This window comes from Nerophis ophidion, linkage group LG16 (genome assembly GCF_033978795.1).
Source record: "Nerophis ophidion isolate RoL-2023_Sa linkage group LG16, RoL_Noph_v1.0, whole genome shotgun sequence".
In the NCBI taxonomy this organism is placed as follows: domain Eukaryota; kingdom Metazoa; phylum Chordata; class Actinopteri; order Syngnathiformes; family Syngnathidae; genus Nerophis; species Nerophis ophidion.
The window spans coordinates 8,487,739-8,511,994 of NC_084626.1; the positions used below are offsets into that span (position 1 = coordinate 8,487,739).

Genomic DNA, 24,256 nt, shown 5'->3' on the forward strand with positions numbered 1-24,256 from the left:
TGTTCTTGATTGGCCTGCAAACTCACCTGACCTTAACCCCATAGAAAACCTATGGGGTATTGTGAAGCGGAAGATGCGAGATGCCAGACCCAACAGTGCTGAAGAGCTGAAGGCCACTATTAAAGCAACCTGGGCTCTCATAACACCTGAGGAGTGCAACAGACTGGTCGACTCCATGCCACGCCGTATTGCTGCAGCAATTCAGGCAAAAGGAGCTGCAACTAAGTATTGATTGACGTACTTGCTGAAACTTTCCATGTTCATACTTTTCAGTTGGCCCACATTTCTAAAAAATATTTTTTGGTACTAGTCGTAACTAATATTCTAATTTTCTGAGATACTGAATTTGGGATTTTCAGTATTTGTCAGTACTAATCATCAAAATTTAAAGAAATAAACATTTCAAATATATCACTATGGGTGTAATGAATTGATATAATATGTAAGTTTTACGTTCTGAATATAATTACTGAAATAAATAAACTTTTTCATGATATTCTAATAATATGAACAGCAGCTGTGTATGTAAATATATATATATATATATATAATATAACATACAGTCTGTGCAAACCTGGTTTGACCTTTGTAATGGAAAATAAAAGCTACTCTACCAACTATTAATGTTGGTTGTCAAATTCTTATTTTCAGCTGTATCACACGAATACATTGTTAAAAAATCATAGATTGTGATTTCTGGATTTTTCTTCACTGTATTCTTTTTAGGTTATCTGTGTACAAGCACCTACCGTGAACATTTCTGACTTTGATTACCATAGTAACTAGTATATCATGCAAAAGGGCAGATTCCTACCATTGAAATACTTTCTATAGGTCAAGACTTACGGGAATTTAAAAACAGTGTATACAGTGAAGAAAATAAGTATTTGAACACCCTACTATTTTGCAAGTTCTCCCACTTAGAAATCATGGAGGGGTCTGAAATTTTCACGTTTGGGTGCATGTCCACTGTATGAGAGATAACTTAAAAAGAAAAATCCAGAAATCACAATCCATGATTTTTTAACAATTTATTTCTGTGATGAAGCTGAAAATAAGTTCAACTCCAACATTAGTATTTGGTAGAGTAGCCTTTGTTTGCAATTACGGAGGTCAAACGTTTCCTGTAGTTCTTCACCAGGTTTGCACAGACTGCAGGAGGGATTTTCACCCACTCCTCCACACATATCTTCTCTAGATCAGTCCGGTTTCTGAGCTGTCGCTGAGTAACAAAGACTTTCAGCTCCGTGAAATTTCAGACCCCTCCATGATTTCTGAGTGGGAGAACTTGCAAAATAGCAGGGTGTTCAAATACTTATTTTCTTGACTGTATAAATATAAATGTGTATATGTATATATTTATATATTAGGGCTGTGAATCTTTGGGTGTCCCACGATTCGATTCAATATCAGTTCTTGGGGTCGCGATTCGATTATATATCAATTTTTTTCGATTCAACGCGATTCTCGATTCAAAAACGATATTTTTCTGATTCAAAAGGATTCTGTATTCATTCAATACATAGGATTTCAGCAGGATCCACCCCAGTCTGCTGACATATTAGCAGAGTAGTAGACTTTTTAAAAAGCTTTTATAATTGTAAAGGATAATGTTTTATCAACTGATTGCAATAATGTAAATTTGTTTTAATTATTAAACGAACCAAAAATATGACTTATTTTATCTTTGTGAAAACATTGGACACAGTGTGTTGTCAAGCTTATGAGATGCGACACAAGTATAAGCCACTGTGACACAATTGTTCTTTTTTTTTATTTCTATAATTGTCTAATGATAATGTCAATAAGGGATTTTTAATCACCGCTCTGCTGAAATTATAACTAACATTGATACTGTTGTTGATAATATTCATTTTTGTTTCACTACTTTTGGTGTGTTCTGTGTCGTGTTTGTCTCCTCTCAATTGGTCTGTTTATTGCAGTTCTGAGTGTTGCTGGGTCAGGTTTGGTTTTGGAATTGGATTGCATTGTTATGGTATTGCTGTGTATTGGTTTGTTGGATTGATAAAAAAAAATAAAAAAAGAGAATCGATTCTGAATCGCACGTGAGAATTGCGATTCGTATTCAAATCGATTTTTCCCCACACCCCTAATATATATATATATATATATATATATATATATATATACATATATACATATATTTATATATATATATGTATATATATATATATATATATACACAGTGAAGAAAATAAGTATTTTAACACCTTGCTATTTTGCAAATTCTCCCACTTAGAAATCATGGAGGGGTCTGACATTTTTACGGTAGGTGCATGTCCACTGTATGAGAGATAACCTTAAAAGAAAAAAAAAAAACAGAAATCACAATCTATGATTTTTTAACAATTTATTTGTGTGATACAGCTGAAAATAAGTATTTGAACACCTGTCTATCAGCTACAATTCTGACCCTCAAAGACCTGTTAGTCTGCCTTTAAAAGTCCTCCTCAACTCCACTGTATTATCTTGAATCAGATGCACCTGTGTGAGGTCGTTAGCTGCATTAAGACACCTGCCCACCCCATACAATCAGTAAGACCCAAATATTCAGCATGGCTTAGAGCAAAGAGCTGTCCAAAGACACCAGAGACAAAATTGTACAACTCTATAAGAATGGAAAGAGCTACGAAGAAATTGCCAAGTAGCTTGGTGAAAAAAGGTCCACTGTTGGAGCAATCATTAGAAAATGGAAGAAGCTAAACATGACGGTCAAGCTCAATTGGAGTGGAGCCCCATGAAAGATATCACCTCGTGGGGTCTCAGTGATGCTAAGAAAGGTGAGGAATCAGCCCAGGACTACACGGAAGGACTTGGTCAATGATCTGAAAAGAGCTGGGACCACTGCTTCCATGGTCACTGTTGGTAATACACTAAGACGTCATGGTTTGAAACCATGCATGGCACAGAAGGTTCTCCTGCTTAAACCAACACATGTTAAGGCCCGTCTTAAGATTGCCAATGACCATTTGGATGATCCAGAGGAGTCATGAGAGAAGGTTTTGTGGACAGATGAGACCAAAATTTACCTTTTTGGTCATAATTCCACTATGCGTGTTTGGAGGAAGAAGAATGATGCGTACCATCCCAAGAACACCATCCATACTGTGAAGCGTGTGGGTGGTACCATCATGCCATGGGGGTGTTTTTCTGCTCATGGGACAGGATGACTGTACTGTATCAGGGAGAGGATGACTGCAGCCATGTATTGTGAGATTTTGGCCAAAAACCTCCTTCCCTCAGTCAGATCATTGAAGATGAGTCGTGGCTGGATCTTCCAACATGACAATGACCCAAAGCACACAGCCAGGAAAACCAAGAAGTGGCTTTGTAAGGACCATATCAAGTTTCTGGAGTGGCCTAGCCAGTCTCCAGAACTAAATCCAGTTGAAAATCTTTGGAGGGAGCTGAAAGTCTGTGTTACTCAGCGACAGCCCAGAAACCGGACTGATCTAGAGAAGATATGTGTGGAGGAGTGGGCGAAAATCCCTCCTGCAGTCTGTGCAAACCTGGTGAAGAACTACAGGAAACGTTTGACCTCCGTAATTGCAAACAATGGCTACTCTACCAAATACTAATGTTGGAGTTGAACTTATTTTCAGCTTCATCACAGAAATAAATTGTTAAAAAATCATTGATTGTGATTTCTGGATTTTTCTTTTTAGGTTACCTCTCATACAGTGGACATGCACCCAAACATGAAAATTTCAGACCCCTCCATGACTTCTAAGTGGGAGAACTTGCAAAATAGTTGGGTGTTCAAATACTTATTTTCTTCACTGTATACCCATGGCACCCGCATTTCAGGCTGGCTACTCTGGAAAAACTTGCTGTGGAGACACACCCCACCCACACTGCTTAGTGCCTTGTTTGAGCTGCTCTGACTTAGATTACCATAGTAACTAGTATATCATGCAAAAGGGCAGATTCCTACCATTGAAATACTTTCTATAGGTCAAGACTTACGGGAATTTAAAAACATCACTGCACATCATAATGGCAGCTACAGTTTCCATCTTAAAGATCCAAACAAATTGTTTGTGAATATATGCGGGCCAGATCGAAAATCTTAACAGGCCGCATGCGTCCCCCGGGCCTTAATTTGCCCAGGTCTGCCTTAGGGCCTGCTTATGAGCACCAAACTGGCAAAGGTATCATCTCCCTCACTTATTTGTTTCTCCACTCAAACGCTCTTTTGAAGTTTGGGGTTTTCATGAGGTCATGAAGAATAAACCTCATTACTCGTGGTCTTGATTCCTTCTCATGCTTGCCCCCAAGCAAGATGAGCACGCCCCTTACGCCCACCACTTTGTCAAAAAGATGGTTGCTACACATCTTAAAATACAGCACTGCAAACTATCTGTCAAGTTGGATAATTTTATTTGAACCTAGCATGGTGTTGTCACTAAACTGTGACTGCAACGTTAGTTCTGTTTATGTAAAAAAGTACACATGAACATTTGTTGGGGACGACTCTGGACACACAGCATTAAAACCCACAAAGCAATGTGTTCTGAGTAAGGGGCTTCATAAAAGCCCGTTTTAAAATGTCTGAATTCCAGCATCAAGGCTCAATTTTACACAACACACTTCTAATAGACTATTTTGAGGCCTCTGAGACTCATTTGAAAATACTATCATTTAGAACTTTTAATGGGAATAAACTGGTCATATTGTTGAAAATTAACACCCTGTATCCTAATTTAGCTTAAAACAACCAAATTTGATACACAGATTTTCATTTCTTCATCACATACACTGGCTTTTTTAAAAACTATTTTATTGATGTCTCATAATTGTTTTAATTACTCAGTAAAACAAATATTGATTGCACTTTTTTCCTCTTCACAATTTGAGTTGTTCTCTTAGTTTTGATGCATGTTTTATTATCACCAAAATATTTTTATATTGTTTACAACATTAAAATACAATACAAATGTAATTAAATACTATCTCTGGCTTGTTTTAGTTTGAAAACAAATGGACATAAGCGTTTTCCACCCTTAACCTGCGGGCCTATTAACAACCAGTAGATGGCAGTACTATCACAGGTTTTGAGCAAGACTTGGTCAACTCATATCTTAAAAATTGTAGGACTAATTGTCTTTTTAAAATTACATTTAACTAACAACAAAACGAAATATAAAAATATCCAAGCCTGCATTACCCACTGCTATCCATTAAGAAGTAAATATTGCTATATTCCAGTATTACTCTTTAACATTGGCTCACTTAATGATGCTCGTCAGGGATTTCAATGCTGATTCTGATACGGATCATGGCTGATACATATTACGTGCATTAAGTCTATTGTTTTTCATTTATTTACGGTGGTTGCTATCAAACGACATAGTTCCTTATCGTATACAATTGTTCGAGCAAAAAAAAGTCATAAAATGAAAAACTATAATCTACTACTCTTTAAAATATTTCTTTTTTTTTTTTACTATCAAAGGCCTCCTGTGTCAAAGGGAACAGTATCTGAGGTTTCAAACTTGAACAAAACTGACAACAAAATTATTATGAAAATAAAAATATATATCTAATTACTCTTGTATCAGTTATATACTGATACCACCACTTGTATCAAAACCACCCATTTAGGGATCAATCCGCCCTCCTCTTAGATAAATAAATATATTTTTTTGGTCATTGTATCAGTTATATACTGATCCCATCTCTTGTATCAACACTACCAATTTAGGGATCAATTTTCCCTCCTTAGATAAATAAATATCCTTATTTGTCATTGTAAATTTAAAGCACAAAGTGAAACCCATAAGAAGTATGTATATAAAATCCAAAAGTACTGAAAAAACAATTACTGTTTTGTTCACTCGTCACATCAACACTACACACATGCACAGGGTGTTACGCGTCATGTGCTCCTAACTCTGAAAATGCTGACACACCAACAGTTAATGTTATATTACTAGTGTCATTAGTATTATATTTACTTTTCTTCCTGTTATCTGCTTACTTTCGGCTCTAAAGTGCTTCTATCTCCACTTCATAAACTTTACTAAGCACTTATTTGTTATTGTTTAAAGCTGGATTAGCGTCGGGCGATATGGCTGAAAACTGTATCACAATACAAGTTATTTTATATTGGTCGATAAAGATTAATTATTTTTATTTTTTATGACCTGTGAAAAATATGGACCAGGAGAAATATATATTAAATGTTAACATTTTTATTTCAAATGTAACGTTCCTCTAATTTTAATCCTCTCAGCTATCAAGCCAGAAAGGACAGGAAATGTCAACACAACCATGGAAAACAAATAATCAATGTAAACAACATTCTAAAATCACAGCAGCCACTTAACTATGACCTATTTAAATGAAAGTGCAAAATAAGAAATATGTAATAAATGTTTATTAAGTCTTCTCCTGAGCTGCCGCCTTATTGTGATAGAGTAGTTTGAATATCCCACATAATCCTAGGAGCTATGCTGTTTCCAAAGACAAACAGGTCCTAAAGAGCAGCCTGAAGACCTTGATGATAAAACACAATCAAGGACCCAGATTTCCTTCCCCGGACGTGGGTCACCGGGGCCCTCCTCAGGAGCAATACCTGGAGGCGGAGCTTGATGACGAGCGCCTGGTGGTTCGGGCGAAGAGGAAACGTTTGTCCCCCCTCCAATGGGTTCATCACTCACAGGAGGGGACATAGAGGTTGAGTGCAATGTGAACTGGGCGGCAGCCAAAGACAGGGCCCTTGGCAGTCCGATCCTCGGCTAGAGAAGTTAGCTACTGTGTTGTGGAACATCAACTCGCTGGAGGGGAAGAAGCCTGAGCTGGCGTGCGAGGTGGGAAAGAGGTGGCTGGATCTTGTTGGACTTATTTCGACGCACAGTAAGGGCTTTGGAACCAGTCCTCTTGAAAGGGACTGGACTCACTTCCACTCTGGCATTGGAAATAGTGAGAGGCAACGGGTGGAGCTGCAACACTTGTTGCCCCGCGGCTCAGAGCCTGTACGTTGGCGTTTAACCCACAAAATAAGAGGGTAGCTTCCCTCTGCCAAATTCAGTCCGTACATGGGGAACAGTTAAAACATACAAATTGTTAGAACATAACACATAAGCGCTGTTTTTTCTGTGTAACAAAGTACACAATTATGGAGGTATTAAACCTAAAAGAGCTTTATAAATGATGGTCAGCCAATGTGTGCATCTGCGTGCACTCAATGAAGATAAGTCTGACTTCATATACAGTTGACAGTGGTGGGTGAGACTACGACAGACAGTAACAAATCTTAGTGCTGAGTGAAAAACAGTGTCCAAGGACTGGAGGCATTTAGATGAAGCCCTAAAATAAAGCACGTCTCCATAAAGAATTACGGGCAAGATAGTCGCTATCACCAATTTCTTTCTGACTTTAAGGGAGAAGCAGTTTTTATTTCTAAAAAGGAAACCAAGCTTTACCCTAAGCTTAGAGACCAAGTTGTTAATATGGGCTTTAAATGAAAGCTCCTGATCAAAAGTAAAACCCAAGTACTTGTAATTTAAGACTTGCTTTATAGGGTTTCCATTTGATGTTACACTATTTGGAATGTTTTCCACTAGCATGCTTGAATGAGAGAAAACCATTAACTTGCTTTTATCTGTATTTAAAACCAATTTAAGATAAAATAAGTCAGCCTGGATGACATCAAAAGCAGCTTGTAAAAACTCAAAGGCCTGAGTGATGGAGGTTGAACAGCAATGGTGTCGTCTGCATAAAAATGGTACATTGCATTTGACAGATTTTTGCAAAGATTATTTAAGTAGATAAAAAATAAAATGGGCCCCAGCACTGAGCCTTGTGGAACTCCTTTGGTAATATCTAGTAATGAAGAGGTCGTCCCAGCCGCTTGTACACGTTGTGTTCTGCTGGAAAGATAGTCTGTGAACCAAGCAGCTGCATTTTTGGATAATCCAACGTGATGGAGAGCTTGAATGAGCAGACTGTGGTCTACTGTGTCAAATGCTTTTGACAAATCAATAAATAGGGCGACACAGTATTTACTGCCGTCAGCAGCCTCGATAAAATCAAAGAGGGCCTTTAGAGCAGCTGTAATAGTGCTATGCTGTTTTCTAAAACCAGATTGAAATAGAGATAAAATATTGTTTAATTCTAAAAAATCCTTTGGCTGGTTACTGATGATCTTCTCAAACACTTTAGCTAAAATGCTTAATTTAGAAATTGGTCAGTAATTATTTATATTTGTGGGTTCACCCCCGTTTAGCAGGGGAAGAACAAAGGCTGATTTCCAGATTTTTAGAATGCTTTTACTTGTTAGACTGAGGTTCGAAATATGCGAGAAAGGCTCAGCAATAAAATCAGCAGCCAATTTTAAGAAAAAGGGTTCAATTTGGTCAGGTCCTGCTGCTTTAGTTGTGTCTAGGCTTTTTCATGCACTGTTTATCTCAGATACTGATACAGGTGTGAAAAGTGCAGGTGCTGTGTCTTTTTACAGTCTGCGGTGTATTTGGTATACTAACATTAGTTAAACCAACATTTGACGATTGAGGATTCAACGACTCAAACAAAAATTCGGCAGAAACAAAATACTCATTAAAACAATTTGATATAGTTGTCTTATCAGACAAAGTACCAGATTGAGTAATCAAATGACATGGAAAGTCATTTCTTGTAACGTGATTTAAAGAAGCTTTCATGGTTTGCCTATACCTTTTGGGGTCATTTATATGTTTTTTGCATTCATACAGGTAAAAATCAGACTTGGCTCTCTTAACAAGCGATGTACATTTATTTCTACGCTGGTGAAAGCTAAGCCAGTCAACCTCTGTCTTTGTTTTTCGAGCCCTGGCCCACAAGCAACATCTCTCTCATTGAGAAGGTTTCCAATTGCAGAGGTAAACCAGGGATTATTTCGACCTTTAACTCAAAATTTTCGAAAGGGAGCATGTTTATTGACTATACGTTGAAATTCGTTATACCTGAACAGTTTTGTTCCCTCGGCCATCAGGCACATGAACAATAACAACATCTGATAGCTCAGGTACAGCTCATGTTATTCTATTCTTTGTTAAATATGTTTTGTTGCACGATTGTGCCAAGTAAAATTCCTAGTTTGTGAACATGTTCCCCAACAATGGCAATAAAAACTCTTCTGATTCTGATTCTGACATTGGCAACGACAGTAAAACCCGGAAAGGCGTGGTTGGGAGAAATGGGCGCCCAGATCTAAACAGGAGTAGTGTTTTGTTTTTGGACAGATAATCCATAACCAACGTTCAAACATAAGAATGTCCATATGTGCACTTGGTACCAGAACTCCCTAAGCCGCAGTTTGATGATTGACTTTGTGGTTTTGTCATCCGATTTGCGGTAAGGTGAGGGGCAGGGCTTTCTACCAATCTCCACCTGGTGTGAGAATGCCGGTAAAACCTGGCAAGCCCATTGTGAGGTCTGCGGGGAACGTCTGGCAAAGTCTCCCGTCAGAGACAGTTTCAATTCCCACCTCGGGAAGAACTTCGAACATGTCATGAGTAAGGTGCTGGACATTTAGTCTGAGTGGAACATGTTTCCTGCCTCTATTGTGGAGGCGGCCGATTGGAGCTTTGGCCGCAAGGTGGTTGGTGCCAGTCATGGTGGTAATCTCAGAATCCGCTCGTAGAACCAACGGTGAGGGATCCTTTCAAGCTGAAGAAAGAGTTTAATTGGTTCCTCTTGGCTCGTGGGACTTTTAAGGCAGCAGAGAGGTACCGACAAGCCAAGTGGTATGCAGTTTCGGCGATTGCGGATCCAAAAACTCGGATATGGGAGGAGTTCGGAGAAGCCATGGAAAATGACTTTGGGACGGTTTTGAAGCGATTCTAGACCACCATCTGCCGCCTGAGGTGGGGGAAGCAGTGCACTGTCAAAACTGTGTTTGATGGGGGTGGTGTGCTGCTGACCTCGACTCGGGATGTTGTGGATCGGTGGAGAGATTACTTTGAAGAACTCCTCAATCCCACCTACACGTCTTCCTTTGAAGAAGCAGTGTCTCGGGAATCTGTGTTGTTCTCTCCCATTTCTGGAGCTAAAGTTGCCGAGGTAGTTAAAAAGCACCTTGGGGTCAGGGCACCGGGGGTGGATGAGATCCACCCAGAGTTCCTTAAAGGATAACTGCGTTGTTTTGGAATGTTGCCTATCGTTCACAATCTTTATGAGAGACAAAAACACAACAGTTTTTTTTAGTAAAAATAAGCTTGTTCTAGGTGGCTAGCAATGCAGCTAACGGGAGCAATCAATTATACCTCTAAATCACACTTAAAAACTGTCAACAGTAAATCATATATGTTCCGTAAACTGTACAATTACCAAGTTGTAGCGACATTGTTATTGTAAGACCAGACACTGAGGAACTCTTTTTCTAACATTGTACCACATTGCCATGCTGCAATATTAGCCTAACACGTTTGAGTTTGTAATGCATTTGTAATGTATTGATCCCCAGGGATCAATAAAGTACTTTCTATTCTGCAACACTGCGATAGGACTCTGTACTGACTGAAAATCATGAACAATCATATTACAGTATTAGCCCACATTTCATGTTTTCTTTATACATAGCTGAGCTAGCCAGACAGCATATGCAGTGTAGTTGTAATAACATGCATGACGTCCTGCGGTTATTTATGATCGTTACATATTGATTCACTCGATAGACAGTTGTTCGTCTGGTCCAGATGGCCTGGGATGTTTCCTGTTGATTTGGGTAAGCAATCCATTTATGTCAAAATAGCTTGTCTCCAAGTTCCATATTTATAGTGCTGTTGTTTTTACCTCACTCTCCCGGCATGCGTCTCCTCCAAAACTCACTCTCCCGGCATGCGTCTCCTCCAAAATCTCACCCTTTTCTTCGTGCTCGCTGCTATAAGCAGTAGTTCATCCTCAGTATATTTAGCTTAAAAAATAAAAGGTTGTGAATCCTCATTTGTCCAAAACTAGTCATCTGTGTTGTGTGTTGCCAAGTTTGCCATGATTGGAACACACATGCATGTTTAATTCTGGAAGTAAGAACACACATTTGCTGCTAGAAGTCAGACGTGCGCTGCTATGTAAACAGAAGTCAATGTGCGGAAGAGAGCAGAAATGCTTAAAATTATCCAAATATGGTTAATATTGAACATATTACATATTGTTAGTATATTATATATATAGACTTGCAGTCTGTATATAAATGTTGCTGGAGGGTTTTGAAGTTGTTTTAGAGGGCTTTGAAGGCTCCAACGGTGACTCCCATCAATCACATCTTTCGAGCCTTTTTTTATCAGCTTCAAAATTCTAAAAAAAAAAAGTGTGTTCTGGTCGCTCATAATGATTGTGAACAATAAGCATACAGTTCTGATCCAAATTATTCAACCCTGACACAATTTTGGTGTTTTAGCAAGTCGGACATTTATTCCGTATTTTGTTTATAGTCATATCAAATAAAGATCCATTAAATAGACAAATGCAACTTGAATTACAACATTATATTTTGTAACATACAAAACAGTGTCATTTCTCTTAATATCTCATTGACAAAATTATTCAACCTCTTGAAGATCATAACTCTTAAGAACAGAATTTGAATAAGGTCTTTTCAATCGGGTGTTGAAAACACCTCTAGATTTGATTAGAACCATAACGAGCAACAATTAAACTGATTGAAAAAGACTGTGACGCTCAGCTTCTTGTAGATGGTCAATGGTGTATTTGCAACATGGTGAAGTCCAGGGAGTGGTCAAAGAAGTCAAGAGAGGAGGTAATTTCTCTTCATAAGAAAGGATATGGATATAAGAAAATAGCAAAGACATTACACATTCCAAGAGACACAGTTGGGAGCATAATTCGCAAGTTTAAAGCTAAAGGCACAGTGGAAACACTACCTGGCCGTGGTAGAAAGAAGATGCTGTCCGGTATTTGAAGCGTACAGTGGTTTGATCCCAGTTTCCACCATTCTAGTCACTTGCGTTGTGTCCTTGGGCAAGACATTTTACCCTTGCTCCTGATGGGTCGTGGTTAGTGCATTCCTCGGCAGCTTCCGCCATCAATGTGCCTTGAAGATAGAAAAGCGCTATACAAATATAATCCATTTACCATGCTAGATTACCAGACATCGAGTTATTTGGTTAATTCAAACAACCCTGCTTTATTCTCTTCTGTTCCTTCCAACCCCCACACACCCCCCAAAAAAATCAAAAAGCAGTTTTTATTGATATTGATTACGTGTCTATCACGATATATTTATATTATTTCATCAGCCCAGTTGGCATTTCTGCTCCTCCTTGCTCTCGGTTTATAACATGTTTAGTATCGTTCTGCAGTGACAAGATACTTGATCAAGATACTTAAGAAACTACAAAATACAATTTATATGCCGTAATGAACGAGATTATTATTAGTTTAGGGGCATTGCTTCACACTGTGTAAGTAGTCACATGTTTAGATGCTCACCGCTAGTCAGCCGGGGACCAAAAACAAATAGTGTGAGTCAGACAAGATCTGTGTTTGTGATCGGCATTAAAAGACATAATGGCAGTTTACATCCTTTTTTTTTTACGAAAGCTGTCCGATACCAATCGGCGGCTGATAGATGGACACATCCCTTGCCTTACTGGGAAATTACTGTTTTACTGGCAACTTTGATAGTTTAGACTTGACCTCCTTAATCGGCGGCTGATAGATGGGCACATCCATTGCGATATTGGGAAATTACTGTTTTCTGGCAACTTTGATAGTTTAGACTTGACCTCCTGCACTGTTTAGGCCTTCTAATACCACACTGAGTGAGTATTTAGAACAATGCTTCCTCTTGAACCATTTTTATTTAGTCTGCTTATTCATTCACTGCTTGCATATGTTGTGTTTTTAATTTCCACAGAAAATTAATATGCATGTCTGAAGGATTAAACAGTTTATCCATGGATCTCGGAATGGTCAGCTGCTGTCAAATCAAGATAGATCAGATACATTGGAGGATACTGTTAACAATCTTGGAGCATCCTGAGGGCAGAGGTTTAACTCTGGGGACTGACTAGGTAAACAATGCACATACTCTAGTTGTGTAGAAGGGCGGAAAAAGAGGAGGCAGACTTGTCCGTCTGCAAGATTCATCAAAGAGAGTGGGCCGAGGCCACTGGGTTTGCAGACAATCATATAGGAGGAATTGAACAGCTTACAGATGGATGATCTTTGCTTTGTTCTCTTCTTTGTCAAATACAAATGAAGAACACTGCAATGGCAGAACTCTGCCTTTTTGGAAGTTTGAAAAAATCATCCCATAAAAAACAATCAAAATTGAGATATCAGAAATTCCTCCTCTCAAAGCCAAGCTGCCGCCATCATAAGACCTTTAGTGACTGGCATAGAAGTGTAAAAATAAGTTAACAAAATGCCAATACATGACAGAATAACTGTTAAATGTTGACAATGGACTATTTGCCACATCAAACAATGTGACGATGACCATAAGACCTGGTATTATGCAACAGCATTCCCTCTGTATTACATGCAAGATTTATATCTCTTGGTATTATTAAAGTTTGTGTTAATCGGTTTTGTTGGCACCCAATCCAATTATGTTGATGTTCTGAATTCCGGTGTTTGTAAATTAGGCTGACCATATTGTGAAATCCCAAAAAGAGGACATATATATGCGCGCCAAGGCAGGCAGCACGCCAAGGCTGGGAGTAGGTGAAAATTTGCCAATGATACTCGAACTTTCTTTATAAATAATATATTTATGTTGACTGCTGTGTTGGCGCTTGGGATTTTTAAGATGGGATCCCAGGGACCCCATCAAGTCATAACAATGGGGTCCCACAGTAAATTTTTGGGGTCCCACTTTTTTGTCAGCGTTTTGAAAACCAATGATAAATGTATTCGTTATCCTGTTGTATCTCACATTCTATATCGTGTTTTGGAAAAAGGTTGTCATAAACATTACTTAATTCATTTAAAAAAATAATAAAAAAAGAAAACAAATGTATTCAGTTATAAACATTCATTCAATTTCTTCTTTCCTTCATGGATCTAAACTTTACCGCTGCTGGTAGTTTTTTTCTATGTTTTTATTTAATAAGTTCTACGATGAGGTGGCGACTTGTCCAGGCTGTACCCCGCCTTCCGCCCGATTGTAGCTGAGATAGGCGCCAGCGCCCCCCGCAACCCCGAAAGGGAATAAGCGGTAGAAAATGGATGGAAGTTGTAGGTGTATTTATTTCAGTATAAAAGTGTAAAAAGTGTTTTGCTTCGGTCATGAAATGATGATAATGGTGTGCCAGGGCATACATACATTTTATATTTAACGTTTAAATATCTGGAGTCTACATCAACTTCACATCTATCCCTCATTTCAAAATGTTTAAGTTTTTTTATGTTGTTTTTTTGTTTGTTTGTTTTCCGCCCTTTTTTGTCAAACAAAACTATGTTTTTAATGGCAAACACACAAAATATGCAAAATCTTACACCAAAAATATTTTTCTTTGTGTAATATTTGATGTGAAGTAATGGGAACCTTGGTTAGGTCAATAATTCATAATAAATTTGATTTTGATTCAATATTATGTTTTGAGCAATGACAGTTTAAAAGAAAAAAAAAACACTTTGTTTTATAGTCAACATTGCAACTTTTTCTAAATTACATTTCACCTTTAAGCTTTTTTATTTCACTTTTGTTATGTTTTAGTTTATTATAATAGTATTTTTAGAATGTGCCGTGGGCCTTTAAAACATTAGCTGTGGGCCGCAAATGACCTCTTTGGCACACTTTTGACACGCCTGCTATAGATAATAAAAACATTTAATCTGATGAATCTATCGCGTTTATCATAACACACAGTCACCATTTCTGCTTCAGTAAACACGTCACTGTCAGCAATGCTAACTTGTCAGCCACTTCTTCAAAAGACTCTTTTTGAACACTCCTCGCACATTAACACTTCAAAAGGCAAACAACTGCCCTGTTTTTTGACCTGCAAAGTATGTTTTTGAGGTGGATGAGTCTGCTTTTGGTGTTGGTTAGCTTGAAGCTAACAGCTAGCCTGTCTCCATTCTCGAACGATGTGGATCCAGCGGGAGATAAAAGTGAAGTTTCCATGGACTCACAAATACTAAAATAACTAATTTACCCGAGTTAAAAATGTTGACTTTACACTCACCTCAGTGTTTACCAAGAAGTCTATTTCCTTTTCCTGGCAAAACTCGAACCAACACTTCCTGTCAATAGCGTCACTTCCCTAACTTCCCCGGAAGTCCCGCCCCACCGCCAAAGCCATTGGCTAACACCCCGTAGCCATCCGCTACAATTTTTACAGCTAGTATTCACCAACTCGAGTATTTCATATACATATATATATATATATATATATATATATATATATATATATATATATATATATATATACGGTAACTTAACCCTGGACGTACATTGAAAATACACGCAACCCTAATTCATAATGCCGGACATTTGACGATTTAAAAAACCCTGCCCGGACACCCCAGACAGCGCCGCAAAAGAGGACACGTCCGGGCAAAAGAGGACGTATGGTAAGCCTATTGTTAATGCACCTTGCTTTGTGTGTGATTAATGGATAATGACGGTGTTGTGTTGGACTTGTAGTTACGGTGGTTCTGGGTTAGTTTTTTGCCTCATCTTCATCTCATCGAAAAAAAGCAAGATGGTGCCCGAATGTGTGGCGCCTTGCCCTGAACAAGCACTTTTCTGACATAATTACAAGTAATTTTAACAACACACATGTTTTATTTAAAACTATTGATTTTATTTTAAAGGTTCCCCAATATTCATGCTTGGAAGCTTCGCCAGAGGTCTGTGGAAAATATATTGACTATTTTATTGATACGGTTAACACGATTAGGGCAAACATTTCTCTCCCCTTTTTTGACCCTTCTATTCTTGTCACCTGCCCATTCACCTTCCAGCAGTTTGAGCCCCTGCCCCTGTCCTCGCTCAACACAATTGTATCACAGCTCAAACCTTTATACCTTTGTTTTTGCCCTCTTTTTTTGCCCTTTTGTGCATTATTCTTTCCATCCTTATCCTTTCCATCTTTTGTAACTGAACAATTAAACATTTTCCCTTGTGGATAATTAAAGTTTTTTTAAGTCTAATATATATGTCTAAGTCAAATGTTCATGTCTAAGTCTAAATGATTGGTGAACAAGAAAGTGTGGAACTGAATACCTTGAGCAGCATAGACCACAATAGTCCGGAATTACATAAGGATATAGATCCAGATACAATGTTTTTTCTTTCACACCAGAATGACTGTTTTCATTATAGAGACGAACAATACAACGGAACTATTAAAATAAACAACAAACTGTGGCTTAATTATCTAAACAGCAGAAGTTTGTATGCTAACCAGAACAATGTGAAGCATTTGTTGGAACAATTCAACAAACCCTTCAAAGTTACCGCTATCGCAGAAACATGGATTGATGCTAAAAAAGGAATAGATTTTGAACTAAAAGAATATGAACTAAATTACATCAACAGAATTAAAACAAGAACAAAGGGGGAGTAGCTGTGTACGTTTTTATCATCTAAGACTTTTAGCAAAAATTAAATAAGTTTTCTCTTTTAAGGACTTTGAGCGGGTAATCCATGCTTTTATTTCATCACGTTTGGACTACTGCAACTCCCTCTACATTGGAATGAACATGGCCTCGATTGCAGTCAGTCCAAAATGCTGCTGCTCACCTTTTAACAGCTACTAAAAACATGAACACATTACCCCCATTTTAGCATACCTTCACTGGCTCCCAGTTCATTTTAGAATTCATTTTAAAATATTGTTTTTATTTTTAAAATCTCTTAACGGATTATTTCCACAATATGTGTCAGACCTTTTAAAAATGTACACATCCACAAGAGCGGCAACTGCATAATCGACATAAAGCTGAATGGAGGTCCAGAAGCTAGAGTCTTAGTTGTCAATGACATCAGGGATTTAGACGAATATCAGAACTCTCAGCAACTACAACAACAATTACAACAAAAACAACAACAACGATAATAGAGTCTAAAGCAGGGGTCACCAACGCGGTGCCCGCTGGCACCAGGTAGCCCGTAAGGACCAGATGAGTAGCCCGCTGGCCTGTTCTAAAAATAGCTCAAATAGCAGCACTTACCGCTGCCCTGTCTCTATTTTTTAAAAGGTCATTTATTTACTAGCAAGCTGGTCTTGCTTTGCTCGATATTTTTAATTCTAAGAGAGACAAAACTCAAATAGAATTTGAAAATCCCAAGAAAATATTTCAAAGACTTGATCTTCACTTGTTTAAATGAATTAATTTGTTTTTTTACTTTGCTTCTTATAACTTTCAGAAAGACAACTTTAGAGAAAAAGTACAACCTTAAAAATGGATTTTAGGATTTTTAAACACATATACCTTTTTAACTTTTAAATTCCTTTGTCTTCTTTCCTGACAATTTAAATCAATGTTTAAGTAAATTTATCTTTTTTATTGTAAAGAATAATAAATACATTTTAATTTAGTTCTTCATTTTAGCTTCAGTTTTTTCGACGAAGAATATTTGTGAAATATTTCTTCAAACTTATTATGATTAAAATTCAAAACAATTATTCTGGCAAATCTAGAAAATCTGTAGAATCAAATTTAAATCTTATTTCAAAGTCATTTGAATTTCTTGAAAAAATTTTGTTCTGGAAAATCTAGAAGAAATAATGATTTGTCTTTGTTAGAAATATAGCTTGGTCCAATTTGTTATATATTCTAACAAAGTGCGGATTGGATTTTAACCTATTGAAAACATGTCATCAAAATTCTAAAATTAATCTTAATCAGGAAAAATGACTAATGATGTTCCATAAATTATTTTTTTAATTTTTTCAAAACAATTGAATTAGCTTGTTTCTCTCTTTTTCGGTTGAATTTTGAATTTTAAAGAGTCGAAATTAAAGATAAACTATGTTTAAAAATTTAATTTTCTTTTTTTTCCCCGTTTTCTACTCTTTTTAAACCGTTCAATTAAGTGTTTTTTTCATCATTTATTCTCTACAAAAAACATTCCGTAAAAGGAAAAAAAAATGTACGACGGAATGACAGACAGAAATACCCATTTATATATATATATATATATATATATATATATATACATTTATATATTAAAGGTAAATTAAGCAAATTGGCTATTTCTGGCAATTTATTTAAGTGTGTATCAAACTGGTATGGTAGCCCTTCGCATTAATCAGTACCCAAGAAGTATCTCTTGGTTTCAAAAAGGTTGGTGACCCCTGGTCTAAAGGAAAACAAACATTGACAATCGACTACAAAATTACAACGCTCCAAAGGATTACCATCATCGTGTTCGGTATGTCTACACTTGTAGACATTCAGAGAGCAACACACATGATTGGTGAACAGGAAAGTATTGAACTGAAAACCTTAAGCAGCATAGACCACAATAGTCCGGAATTAGATAAGGACATAGATCGAGATACAATTTTTTTCTTTCACACCAGGAATAATTGTTTTTATTATATATAACAATATACTGGAAATATTAAAATAGACAACAAACTATTGATTATTTATCTAAACAGCAGAAGCTTGTATGTTAACTATAGCAATGTGAAGCATTTTTTGGAACAATTCAACAAACCCTTCAAAGTTATCGCTATCGCAGAAACATGGGCAGATGCTAAAAAAGGAATAGATTTTGAACTAAAAGAATATGAACTAAATTACATCAAAATAATTAACAAGAACGAAGGGGGAGTAGCTGTGTACGTGACAAAGAACCTAAACTACAAAGTGGTAAAAAATATGTCACTAGCTATTGATGATATCTTAGAATGTAAAACCCTTGAAATATGTCATGAAAAGGCAAATACATACTGATCAGTTGTGTATGTGTATACATATATATATCCATCCATTTTCTACCGCTTATTCCCTTTGGGGGGGTGGGGGGGCTGGTGCCTATCTCAGCTACAATCGGAGATATATATATATAATTATATATATGTATGTATATATATATATATATATATATATATATATATATATATCCATCCACTTTCTACCGCTTATTCCCTTTGGGGTCGAAGGGGGGTGGGGGGGCTGGTGCCTATCTCAGTTACAATCGGAGATGTATATATATAATTATATATATGTATGTATATGTATATATATATATATATATATATATATATATCCATACATAGATCACTGAAGTCAAACACTGATACTTTTGAAAGCTAGATTAAGGCAACTATTACTGAAATCAGCCAAAAAATAACCTTACGTGGAGACTTCAACATTGGCCTCTTGAACCCTAGCAACAGCCCAAAGATGACCTTATTGACACAATGCACAGCCGAAGTTAATATCCTAAAATCACAAGGCCAAGCAGAATCTCAGGGCACAGCGCCACACTAATTGATAATATTTCTACTAATGATTTTAATATTGTCACAAGTGGCCTGCTAACATCCGACATCAATGATCATCTGCCAGTTTTCAAAACCACAAGAAGAGGAACAAAAATGACGAAAAGACTTTTCGAAAGAATATGTATAGAACAAAGTTTGACAGCTTTCAAAAATGATCTAAAAAAACAGAGTTGGGACATTGTATACAGTGAAAATGATGTAGATGATGTATATGGTATTTTTTTTAACCCCTTTGAGATGCTTTATGACAAACACTGTCCATTGAATCTACTTAGTAAGAAACAAAAGGAAAATAATCAACCATGAATGACAAAAGGACTGAAAAATACTTGCTAAAAGAAAAAAATACATTATATAGAACATTTATAAGACAAAGATCTACCATTGTTTTGTTGTCCTTCCCCATAGTGTACTCATCAGCAGTTGTAGGCTGTGGATGGGGAAGGAAGCTCATCATTTGTCATCTGAGGTGTCAATCCACCTCAAAATAAGAGTGGTGTTTCTGAGTGACAAAAATGTCACTTGAAAAGGGAATATGAAATTAAAATATATACCTTTATGCTGATCTATATTATACATACTAATAATCAAAAAAGGGAGCAGACATAATTTTAATGTATGATCAGCGATGAAGGATTTATTTCATCACAGCAATAATATGCAGTGTGAGGTAGTCATTTTTGTGTTATTTATATCTCTCTCGTACTGCATATCTTCTTAAGTTAAATACATTATTTATTTGTTGAAAGAATGCTTGGGCCTACTACGCTACTGCTCTTTGATGTTGGTCATTGTACACAGCAGTTAAGTTACATATTGTATTTTTCGGAGTATAAGTCGCTCCGGAGTATAAGTCGCTCCGGAGTATAAGTTACACCTGCCAAAAATGCATAATAAAGAAGGAAAAAAACATATATAAGTCGCACTGGAGTATAAGCCGCTTTTTTTGGGGAAATGTATTTGATAAAACCCAACACCAAGAATAGACATTTGAAAGGCAATTTAAAATAAATAAAGAATAGTGAACAACAGGCTGAATAAGTGTACGTTATATGACGCATAAATAACCAACTGAAAACGAAACAAACAATCCGTCACTCCTAATCGATAAATCCCATGAAATCTTATACTTCTAGTCTCTTAAGTGAATGAGCTAAATAATATTATTTGATATTTTACAGTAATGTGTTAATAAGTTCACACTTAAGCCGCTCCTGAGTATAAGCCGCACCCCTGGCCTAACTATGAAAAAAACTGTGACTTATAGTCCGAAAAATACGGTACATAGTTTCTGCAGTGCTCCTGCTGATCCACATCTATTGTACGATTTGTTTTCACGCTCTGATTTTACACAGCAGGTGATGAACAGCTGATATCTGTGAGTGCTTTGAATATCAAGTCGATAGAAAACCGCTATATAAATCAAATCTATTATTGTAAGTATTTGATTAGGAACTGATGTACCACGACGTGACTCACATTTCGACAAGTTGCCATAGCAACAATGCTGCAAACATTACTAGTTGTTTTGACAGTGTACTTTTTGGGCTCCCTCCTTGACAAACACCAAGTTTAGATCTGAGACTCTTAGAACCTGCGGAATCACTAGTTGCTAGGTTGTTTGTAGATGAGGCACGCAAGACTAATGTTTAACACATTACAATGCCATATTGCGTTACATTTCGTTTTATTAAACAATAATTTAGAAAAAAATAATGTCTGATTAACTTTTCTTCCTCTTACCCAATGTCCATGAGTTGAAACGTTGCGTTTGGTAATGCTGCGTGGCACACTCGCTCCGGAACGAGGTGCAACGGACTGCTGCAGCCCGACTGTTGCTGCATTGAAAGTGTTCTTATATTCTCTACTGAAGCCATCAAATGATGACGCGGAGCTCCTGCCTCGGTTAAGCTACTTGTCGGCAGTTAGTCAGACTTTTTTTTGCCAACAACTTGGCTTAAAAAAAGTTTTAAAAACTTGTCTGAAAAGGGGCAGGTTTTATTGCTGACCGTAACCGGAAGGAACATCCTCTCACACACACTAGTGAAAAGCTCTCACACATACAAGTGAAATCCTTTCAAATATACCACTGACATTTTTTTCTCTCCCACACACTAGCGAAAGGGTTAGTGTTAGCTAACCCTGACACTAGTTCATGATAGCATTCAGTTACTCTACTTCAGAGGTGTGGACTCGAGTCACATGACTTGGACTCGAGTCAGACTCGAGTCATGAATTTGATGACTTTAGACTCGACTTGACAACATTTAAAAAGACTTGCAACTCGACTTAGACTTTAACATCAATGACTTGGGACTTGACTTGGACTTGAGCCTTTTGACTTGACATGACTTGCAACTTTCCCCAAAACCCAACGATTAAAAAGTTATTCAGGAGCGCTCCGTATCTTCCCTTTTGTACGCATGTCTGTCAACATGTGTGCGATGACAGCGTGTGCGCTACCTGTCAGTACAACAGCCAATCAAATGACATCCACGTTATTTTCGTCACACAGCATTCATCCAATCAAATTGCAGGACAACCAACGAAGAAGAGCTTTCAAACAACAGAAGAATAAGTGAATAAAATTATGCCATAAAGTGTTTCATTCGGGTATTAAGAGTACGACTTGGTCAATAAAACAGGAATTGCCGTATGCAAAACATGCGGTTGGAAGATTACAGACGGAGACGCAACAACTTCCAACTTCGTTCGACATTTGAAGTTGCACAAAGAAGGGTACGTTTTGAATGTAAGCTAACGTTTATTGGCTGAGTAACGTAACTTTTATTTGTTGTGTAGTTAAATCAGTGAGGCTGTAAACTCACTGCTAACGTTAGAACCATAAACATCTTATAAGTAGACGCAGCATGGAGCGCTGCTGCCTATTGCCGCTGACGTGACGCGTGGCCACCATCTTGGAGTGGTGATCCGCTCCACTCAGTGCAATTCCTTTGGCAGGAGCAATGAACTGTCAGTGCATTTTATTCATATTACCTCACTGAATACCACTGATACTCACGCGCTTTTTTGTCATACGTGTAACTATGATAAAAGATTCATGTCTTGGCGTGTTCATAATTTGCTTAACAGTAATAGAATATTCTTATATGCTATAAGTGACCAGATGTCTGAGATCAAAACTGGGAATATAATCCCAGAGAAGGGGAAAAAAACAGTCAGCTATTTTTAAGTTAAAGAAACAATATGATTAGGTTATATATACATGCGTATATCCTACATAAACAATGTATGAATACATTAGATATCTCTATATCTTACGGACCTATAGACCAGTGGTTCTCAAATGGGGGTACTTGAAGGTATCCCAAGGGGTACATGATATTTTTTTTAAATATTCTAAAAATAGCAACAATTCAAAATCCTTTATAAATATATTTACTGAATAATACTTCAACAAAATATGAATGTAAATTCATAAACTGTGAAAAGAAATGCAACAATGCAATATTCAGTGTTGACGGCTAGATTTTTTGTAGACATGTTCCATAAATATTGATGTTAAACTTTTTTTTTTGTGAAGAAATGTTTGGAATTAAGTTGATGAATCCAGATGGATCTCTGTTACAATCCCCAAAGAGGGCACTTTAAGTTGATGATTACTTTTTTGTGTAGAAATCTTTATTTAAAATTGAATCACTTGTTTATTTTTCAACAAGTTTTTAGATATTTTTACATCTTTTTTCTTCAAATAGTTCAAGAAAGACCACTACAAATGAGCAATATTTTGCACTGTTATACAATTTAATAAATCAGAAACTGATGACATAGTGCTGTATTTTACTTTTTTATCTCTTTTTTCAAGCAAAAATGCTTTGCTCTGATTTGGGGGTAATTGAATTAAAAAAAAATTCACAGGGGGTACATCACTGAAAAAAGGTTGAGAAGCACTGTTATAGACTTATACTCTGTTGCTGCAACAGCAGATGGTTTATTCTGTCTTGACACTTTGTATTGATATTTTCTATTACATTCTTCCTTTAAATGATCATGTTTACAGTGATCGTTTTGTATGTATTTTTCATGTATGTTGCTTTGGATAAAAGTGTCTGCCAAATACTTAAACATATATAAACACCTGAAAGTCTTTTTTTCAGCTAAAACCACCAATCTGTTTCACTGGATTCAGAATAAAACCAAATTCTGTCTTACCAAACAAAGTTAATATTTGAATATTGTTACTTGAAGACTTATCTGTGGTTACGATAAAATGAGAATGCATCATAATCAGTGGCGGCTGGTGAATTTTGTTTTAGGTGGGCCTGAAAGTTTGTAAACCACATACCTGTTGGGGGGGGTCATCCTCCCCCAGAAGATTTCTTTGTGATTTTCACATACAAATATTGTAGTTCTTTGCTCCTGCTTAACTCTGTGGTAATATTCTTTTCACAAAATACAACCAATAGTATGTTAATGTCAAATCTTACTTGTGAAAAGTAATCCCCCAATTCCTATTTTCAACAGTCCGCTCATTTGAGCAGGAAAACGCTGAATACCAGCCCAGCAGTTTTCTACCTGTCAACTGTCAGTTTAGGCTGCTTGCCGGCTCCTCATCACCACTTCAAGATGGCGGCCAAATTACTTGCGTCACAGCAGCCAATTCTGCGTCTACTTATAAGATGTCTATGGTTATAACGTCATTGCAAACACGGCAATCTGTTGCGTCCACTGTAGTTCGCTACCTTATTCATACTTTTTGTCAAGTGATTTTTTTTTAAGCAGGGTTCCATGAGGCACCTACACATAACGTTACGTTAGTGAATGCATCACGCACAGTAACGTAACGTTAGACGGCG

The 24,256-nt window shown here is 37.0% G+C and overlaps 1 protein-coding gene and 1 long non-coding RNA gene across 3 annotated transcripts in view; one reads left to right on the forward strand and one right to left on the reverse strand.

Annotated features, from left to right (window-relative positions):
* Window positions 1–24,256, forward strand: part of tex264a (testis expressed 264, ER-phagy receptor a) — a 200,441-nt gene that overhangs the window by 20,534 nt on the left and 155,651 nt on the right. The gene's annotated exons all lie outside the window — the stretch shown is intronic.
* On the reverse strand, window positions 11,388–15,247 carry LOC133570047 (uncharacterized). Its single transcript, XR_009810036.1, has 3 exons — window positions 15,159–15,247; window positions 11,886–12,055; window positions 11,388–11,770 (listed from the first exon to the last, which is right to left on the reverse strand). It is a non-coding gene; the product is annotated as an uncharacterized LOC133570047 (long non-coding RNA).